This window comes from Salvelinus alpinus, chromosome 6 (assembly GCF_045679555.1).
Source record: "Salvelinus alpinus chromosome 6, SLU_Salpinus.1, whole genome shotgun sequence".
NCBI classification, from domain to species: domain Eukaryota; kingdom Metazoa; phylum Chordata; class Actinopteri; order Salmoniformes; family Salmonidae; genus Salvelinus; species Salvelinus alpinus.
Window position 1 is genome coordinate 79684987 of NC_092091.1, and position 8252 is coordinate 79693238.

At 46.5% G+C, this 8252-nt stretch overlaps 1 long non-coding RNA gene across 1 annotated transcript in view; it reads left to right on the plus strand.

The window, feature by feature from the left end:
- The first annotated feature begins 2191 nt into the window (after window positions 1-2191).
- The window catches only part of LOC139579440 (uncharacterized), an 8166-nt gene continuing 2105 nt past the window's right edge, over window positions 2192-8252 (plus strand). The window contains exon 1 of the long non-coding RNA XR_011675747.1: window positions 2192-2506. This is a non-coding gene — a long non-coding RNA (uncharacterized lncRNA). The remainder of the gene's footprint in view (window positions 2507-8252) is intronic.

The following is an 8252-nucleotide window of genomic DNA, read 5'->3' on the forward strand; positions in this document are numbered from 1 at the left end:
AAGTAGTTCGGGGGTAGTAATTTTCCCGTCATCTCATAGTCCCAGGAAGTAGTTTGGGGGTAGTAATTTTCCCATCATCTCATAGTCCCAGGAAGTAGTTTGGGATTGTAATTTTCCCGTCATCTCATAGTCCCATGAAGTAGTTTGGGGTTGTAATTTTCCCGTCATCTCATAGTCCCAGGAAGTAGTTTGGGGTTGTAATTTTCCCGTCATCTCATAGCCCCAGGAAGTAGTTTGGGGGTTGTAATTTCCCCATAATCTCATAGTCCCAGGAAGTAGTTTGGGTTTGTAATTTTCCCGTCATTTCATAGCCCCAGGAAGTAGTTTGGTGGTTGTAATTTTCCTGTCATCTCATAGTCCCAGGAAGTAGTTCGGGGGTAGTAATTTTCCCGTCATCTCATAGTCCCAGGAAGTAGTTTGGGGGTAGTAATTTTCCCATCATCTCATAGTCCCAGGAAGGAGTTTGGGGGTAGTAATTTTCCCATCATCTCATAGTCCCAGGAAGTAGTTCGGGGGTAGTAATTTTCCCGTCATCTCATAGTCCCAGGAAGTAGTTTGGTGGTAGTAATTTTCCCGTCATTTCATAGTCCCAGGAAGTAGTTCGGGGGTAGTAATTTTCCCGTCATCTCATAGTCCCAGGAAGTAGTTTGGTGGTAGTAATTTCCCCGTCATCTCATAGTCCCAGGAAGTAGTTTGGGGGTAGTAATTTTCCCATCATCTCATAGCCCCAGGAAGTAGTTTGGTGGTAGTAATTTTCCCGTCATCTCAATTCCCCAGGAAGTAGTTTGGTGGTGGGGGTGCTGTTTTTTATATATATTTTTTTAGAATTGTATTTCCGAGGGAGTGGGGGTGCTGAAAAAATATCTTTGCTACAGACGCTATATCGGTCCGCTAATACAGTACTATTAAAGGCCCAGTGCACTACTTTTGTGAAGAAAGTAATTTTTCAGGGGGTACTGTAGATCCCTCAGCACCCCTACTTCCCGCGGCTACGCGTCATCTCATAGGAAAAGAAGAATCATTGACACGGATTCTCCCAAAGTGAACCGTTCGGGTTCGTATATATATATATACACAGTACCTGGCAAAAGTTTGGACACATAAATCAAATCAAATTGTATAGGTCACATACACGTGTTTAGCAGATGTTATTGCGGGTGTAGCGGAAAAAAAAAATATCTGGGTTTTATTTAAAAATATATATTTTCTACATTGTAGAATAATAGTGAAGACATCAAAACTATTAAATAACACATATTGAATCATGTAGCAACCAAAAAAGTGTTAAACAAATCGTCTTAAAAGTAGCCAGCCTTTGCCTTGATGACAGCTTTGCACACTCTTGGCATTCTCTCAACCAGCTTCACAAGTCATCAAGGCAAAGGGTGGCTACTTTGAAGAATCTCACATATAAAATATATTTTGATTTGTTTTACACTTTTTTGGTTACTGCATGGTTCCATATGTGTTTTATTTTAAGTTTTGAAGTCTTCACTATTATTCTACAATGTAGAAAATAGTAAAAATAAAAAAATCACGCTTGAATCATCGGATTGTCATTCTAGATCATCGGAATGTCATTCTAGATCATCGGATTGTCATTCTAGATCATCGGAATGTCATTCTAGATCATCGGAATGTCATTCTAGATCATCGGATTGTCATTCTAGATCATCGGAATGTCATTCTAGATCATCGGAATGTCATTCTAGATCATCTGATTGTCATTCTAGATCATCGGATTGTCATTCTAGATCATCGGATTGTCATTCTAGATCATCGGATTGTCATTCTAGATCATCGGAATGTCATTCTAGATCATCGAAATGTCATTCTAGATCATCGAATTGTCATTCTAGATCATCTGATTGTTATTCTAGATTCTAGAATGTGTAGAATAGAAGTAATTTAGGGTTAGGGCCCACCCGCCAGCAGATTTCTGGCTACGCTGCTGGTTTGGGTGAGTTCGTTTTGGACTAGACTGAGCATCAAACTGGAAGGACTGAGGTTGTTTTAAGGGCTAGGTAACCAGTGTGTGTAAGCTGATTATCAGTAGCCAGGCTAATTTGAGCGTTAAGCCTGATGGGCCATATGCTAATCAGCACCCTGAGTCTCCTCCCCCCTCAGCCAGACACTCACCTGTTCCTCCCCAGTTACCATCACAGCTGATCTGTTTCAGATTAATCTATTATCTCTCTCTCTCTCGCTCTCTGAGGGGGGAGGGGTGTTGTTGAGTTCTGAGTTGGCATGACGATCTGACACCCTGCCGTCCAGAGCCTTCTGTCTGTTTCCACGGTGACCTGATCCCATTCCGCTATTCTGTTCTCCGAGTTCCGGACCTGTGGAACACCGACTGGATTACCGTTGTACACACACGGAGTGTGTTCAGAGAGAGGAGAGATCTGGGAACGCAGTGAGGATGCCGGTGCAGCAGATCTCCGTGGTCCCCGCTCGGGAGATGGCCAATAACGGCCGGAGCGCCCCTCGCTCCAAAGACAAGACCGAGGTAAGCCCCTGACCTATAACCTCTGACCCCCTAGCCCTGACCTTAACCTGAACACAGACCCTGTGGAGGTCTCTGAATTAACTGTGGGTCCTTTCTGGTGTGTGTGAGTGTGGAGGGGTTAAACAGCAGGTTGATCTGGGTGAGGAGAGGAGGAGGGGAGGTGAGGAGGAGGGAGGGGAGGGGGAGGAGAGGAGAAGATGAGAGGGAAAGATAGGGAGGGGAGAGGAGGAGCAGGAGGTGGAGGAGAGGGAAGGAGAAGAGGAGAGATGAGGGGGGAGGAGGGGGAGGAGAGGAGGGGGAGGTGAGGATAGAGGGAGGTGAGATGAGGAGGAGGAGGGAGGAGAGGAGGAGGAGGGAGGTAGGGAGGTGAGGAGGAGGGAGGGGAGGGGGAGGAGAGGAGGAGATGAGAGGGAAAGATAGGGAGGGGAGAGGAGGAGCAGGAGGTGGAGGAGAGGAGGGGGAGGAGAGGCGAGAGGGAGGAGAGGAGAGAGGGAGGTGAGGGAAGGAGAAGAGGAGAGATAAGGAGAGGAGGAGGGAGGAGAGGAGGGGGAGGTGAGGATAGAGGGAGGTGAGAAGGAGAGGAGGAGGGAGGGGAGTAGGAGGGAGGAAGGAGGTGGAGGAGAGGAGAGAGGGAGGTGAGGATAGGGAAGGAGAAGAGAGAGGGAGGGAGGGAAGGAGGTCAGGAGATGGAGAAGAGGAGAGTGAAGGAGAAGAGGAGGGAGGGAGGGAGGTAAGGGAGATGAGGAGATGGAGGGAGGTGAGGAGAGGGAGGAGAAGAGGAGGAGGGAGGGAAGGCGGTGAGGAGAGAGAAGGATAAGAGGAGGGAGGGAGGTAAGGAGAAGAAAGGGAAGGAGAAGGGGAGGGTTATTCCATATCTTCCTATCTGTTCCCAGTAGTGTGTTGGCTCTCTGTCCTGAGGGTTATTCCATATCTTCCTATCTGTTCCCAGTAGTGTGTTGGCTCTCTGTCCTGAGGGTTATTCCATATCTTCCTATCTGTTCCCAGTAGTGTGTTGTCTCTCTGTCCTGAGGGTTATTCCATATCTTCCTATCTGTTCCCAGTAGTGTGTTGGCTCTCTGTCCTGAGGGGAGGGTTATTCCATATCTTCCTATCTGTTCCCAGTAGTGTGTTGGCTCTCTGTCCTGAGGGTTATTCCATATCTTCCTATCTGTTCCCAGTAGTGTGTTGTCTCTCTGTCCTGAGGGTTATTCCATATCTTCCTGTTCCCAGTAGTGTGTTGTCTCTCTGTCCTGAGGGTTATTCCATATCTTCCTATCTGTTCCCAGTAGTGTGTTGGCTCTCTGTCCTGAGAGGAGGGTTATTCCATATCTTCCTATCTGTTCCCAGTAGTGTGTTGGCTCTCTGTCCTGAGAGGAGGGTTATTCCATATCTTCCTATCTGTTCCCAGTTGTGTGTTGGCTCTCTGTCCTGAGAGGAGGGTTATTCCATATCTTCCTATCTGTTCACAGTAGTGTGTTGTCTCTCTGTCCTGAGGGTTATTCTTTGTATTCCTATCTGTGTCCCAGTAGTGTGTTGTTCTCTCTGTTCCTGAGGGTTATTCCATCTGTTCCTATCTGTTCCCAGTCAGTGTAGCTGGCTCTCTGTCCTGAGGGTTACTCGGTTGTCTTCCTCTCTGTTCCCAGTAGTGTGCTGGCTCTCTGTCCTGCGGGTTATTGCATCTGTTCCTATCTGTTCCCAGTGGTGTGTTGGCTCTCTGTACCTGAGGGTTATTCCATATCTTCCTATCTGTTCCCAGTAGTGTGTTGTCTCTCTGTCCTGAGGGTTATTCCATATCTTCCTTTCTGTTCCCAGTAGTGTGTTGGCTCTCTGTCCTGAGGGGAGGGTTCTCCATATCTTCCTATCTGTTCCCAGTAGTGTGTTGGCTCTCTGTCCTGAGGGTTATTCCATCTGTCCTATCTGTTCCCAGTAGTGTGTTGGCTCTCTGTCCTGAGGGTTATTCCATATCTTCCTATCTGTTCCCAGTAGTGTGTTGGCTCTCTGTCCTGAGGGTTATTCCATATCTTCCTATCTGTTCCCAGTAGTGTGTTGGCTCTCTGTCCTGAGGGTTATTCCATATCTTCCTATCTGTTCCCAGTAGTGTGTTGTCTCTCTGTCCTGAGGGTTATTCCATATCTTCCTTTCTGTTCCCAGTAGTGTGTTGGCTCTCTGTCCTGAGGGGAGGGTTATTCCATATCTTCCTATCTGTTCCCAGTAGTGTGTTGGCTCTCTGTCCTGAGGGTTATTCCATATCTTCCTATCTGTTCCCAGTAGTGTGTTGGCTCTCTGTCCTGAGGGTTATTCCATATCTTCCTATCTGTTCCCAGTAGTGTGTTGGCTCTCTGTCCTGAGGGTTATTCCATATCTTCCTATCTGTTCCCAGTAGTGTGTTGGCTCTCTGTCCTGAGGGTTATTCCATATCTTCCTATCTGTTCCCAGTAGTGTGTTGTCTCTGTCCTGAGGGTTATTCCATATCTTCCTATCTGTTCCCAGTAGTGTGTTGGCTCTCTGTCCTGAGGGTTATTCCATATCTTCCTATCTGTTCCCAGTAGTGTGTTGGCTCTCTGTCCTGAGAGGAGGGTTATTCCATATCTTCCTATCTGTTCCCAGTAGTGTGTTGGCTCTCTGTCCTGAGGGTTATTCTTTGTATTCCTATCTGCTACACAGAACATACTAGATGTACGGTTTGATCCCTGTGTCTCTATCTGGAATCTATACATACTGCTGTACAGAACATACTAGATATACAGATCACATACTGTGATCCAGACAGAGAACATGTGTTTATGACATCACATACTGTGATCGACAGAGAACATGTGTTTATGACATCACATACTGTGATCGACAGAGAACGTGTTTATGACATCACATACTGTGATCGACAGAGAACATGTGTTTATGACATCACATACTGTGATACAGACAGAAAACATGTGTTTATTTTTTATTTAACGAGGCAAGTCAGTTAAGAACAAATTCTTATTTCAATGACAGCCTAGGAACAGTGTGTTAACTGCCTTGTTCAGGGGCAGAACGACAGATTTGTACCATGTCAGCTCGGGGATTTGATCTTGCAACCTTTTGGTTACTAGTCCAACAATCTAACCACTAGGCTACGCTTGTCGCTGGATGGGCTATGTACAGGTGCAATGATCTTTGAGCAGCTCTGACAGCTGATCCGGACAACAGGCCCTCCGATTTGACACACTGAACTCTATCAGAGAAGTAGTTGGTGAACCAGGCGAGGCAGTCATTTGAGAAACCAAGGCTGTTGAGTCTGCCGATAAGAATGTGGTGATTGACAGAGTCGAAAGCCTTAGCCAGGTCGATGAATACGGCTGCACAGTAATGTCTCTTATCGATGGCGGTTATGATATCGTTTAGGACCTTGAGCATGGCTGAGGTGCACCCATGACCAGCTTGGAAACCAGATTGCGTAGCGGAGAAGGTACGGTGGGATTCGAAATGGTCGGTAATCTGTTTGTTAACTTGGCTTTTGAGGACCTTAGAAAGACAGGGTAGGATAGATATAGGTCTGTAGCAGTTTGGGTCAAGAGTGTCTCCCCCTTTGAAGAGGGGGATGACCGCGGCAGCTTTCCAATCTATGGGAATCTCAGACGATACGAAAGAGAGCTTAAACAGGCTAGTAATAGGGGTTGCAATAATTTCGGCAGATAATTTTAGAAAGAGAGGGTCCAGATTGTCTAGCCCGGCTGATTTGTAGGGGTCTAGATTTTGCAGCTCTTTCAGAACATCAGCTATCTGGATTTGGGTGGTGGAGAAATGGGGGAGGCTTGGGCGAGTTGCTGTGGGGGGTGCAGGGCTGTTGACCGGGGTAGTGGTAGCCAGGTGGAAAGCATGGCCAGCCGTAGAAAAATGCTTATTGAAATTCTCAATTATTGTGGATTTATCGGTGGTAACAGTGTTTCCTAGCCGCAGTGCAGTGGGCAGCTGGGAGGAGGTGCTCTTATTCTCCATGGACTTTACAGTGTCCCAGAACTTTTTGGAGTTTGTGCTACAGGATGCATATTTCTGTTTGAAAAAGCTAGCCTTTGCTTTCCTAACTGCCTGTGTATATCGCGTATATTGGTTCCTAACTTCCCTGAAAAGTTGCATATCGCGGGGGCTATTCAATGCTAATGCAGAACGCCACAGGATGTTTTTGTACTGGTCAAGGGCAGTCAGGTCTGGAGTGAACCAAGGGCTATATCTGTTCCTGGTTCAAAACTTTTTGAATGGGGCATGCTTATTTAAGATGGTGAGGAAGGCACTTTTAAAGAATAACCATGCATCTTCTACTGACGGGATGAGGTCAATGTCATTCCAGGATACCCCGGCCAGTTCGATTGCAAAGGCCTGTTCGCTGAAGTGTTTTAGGGAGCGTTTGACAGTGATGAGGGGTGGTCGTTTGACCGCAGACCTATTACGTATGCAAGCAATGAGGCAGTGATCGCTCAGATCTTGGTTGAAAACAGCAGAGGTGTATTTGGAGGGCAAGTTGGTTAGGATGATATCTATGAGGGTGCCCATGTTTACCGATTTGGGGTTGTACCTGGTGGGTTCATTGATAATTTGTGTGAGATTGAGGGCATCAAGCTTAGATTGTAGGATGGCCGGGGTGTTAAGCATGTCCCAGTTTAGGTCACCTAGCAGTACGAGCTCTGAAGATAGATGGGGGGCAATCAATTCACATATAGTGTCCAGGGCACAGCTGGGGGCAGAAGGTGGTCTATAACAAGCGGCAACGGTGAGAGACTTGTTTCTGGAAAGGTGGATTTTTAAAAGTAGAAGTTCAAATTGTTTGGGCACAGACCTGGATAGTAAGACAGAACTCTGCAGGCTATCTCTGCAGTAGATTGCAACACCGCCACCTTTGGCCGTTCTATCTTGTCGGAAAATGTTATAGTTAGGGATGGAAATTTCAGGGGTTTTGGTGGTTTTCCTAAGCCAGGATTCAGACACGGCTAGGACATCTGGGTTGGCAGAGTGTGCTAAAGCAGTGAATAAAACAAACTTAGGGAGGAGGCTTCTAATGTTAACATGCATGAAACCAAGGCTTTTATGGTTACAGAAGTCAACAAATGAGAGCACCTGGGGAGTAGAAGTGGAGCTAGGCACTGCAGGGCCAGGATTCACCTCTACATCACCAGAGGAGGAGTAGGATAAGGCTACGGCTAAAGGCTAACAGAACTGGTCGTCTAGTACGTTCGGAACAGAGAGTAAAAGGAGCAGGTTTCTGGACGCGATAGAATAGATTCAAGGCATAATGTACAGACAAAGGTATGGTAGGATGTGAGTACATTGGAGGTAAACCTGGGCATTGAGTAATGATGGTAGGATGTGAGTACATTGGAGGTAAACCTGGGCATTGAGTAATGATGGTAGGATGTGAGTACATTGGAGGTAAACCTGGGCATTGAGTAATGATGGTAGGATGTGAGTACATTGGAGGTAAACCTGGGCATTGAGTAATGATGGTAGGATGTGAGTACATTGGAGGTAAACCTGGGCATTGAGTAATGATGGTAGGATGTGAGTACATTGGAGGTAAACCTGGGCATTGAGTAATGATGGTAGGATGTGAGTACATTGGAGGTAAACCTGGGCATTGAGTAATGATGGTAGGATGTGAGTACATTGGAGGTAAACCTGGGCATTGAGTAATGATGGTAGGATGTGAGTACATTGGAGGTAAACCTGGGCATTGAGTAATGATGGTAGTACATTGGAGGTAAACCTGGGCATT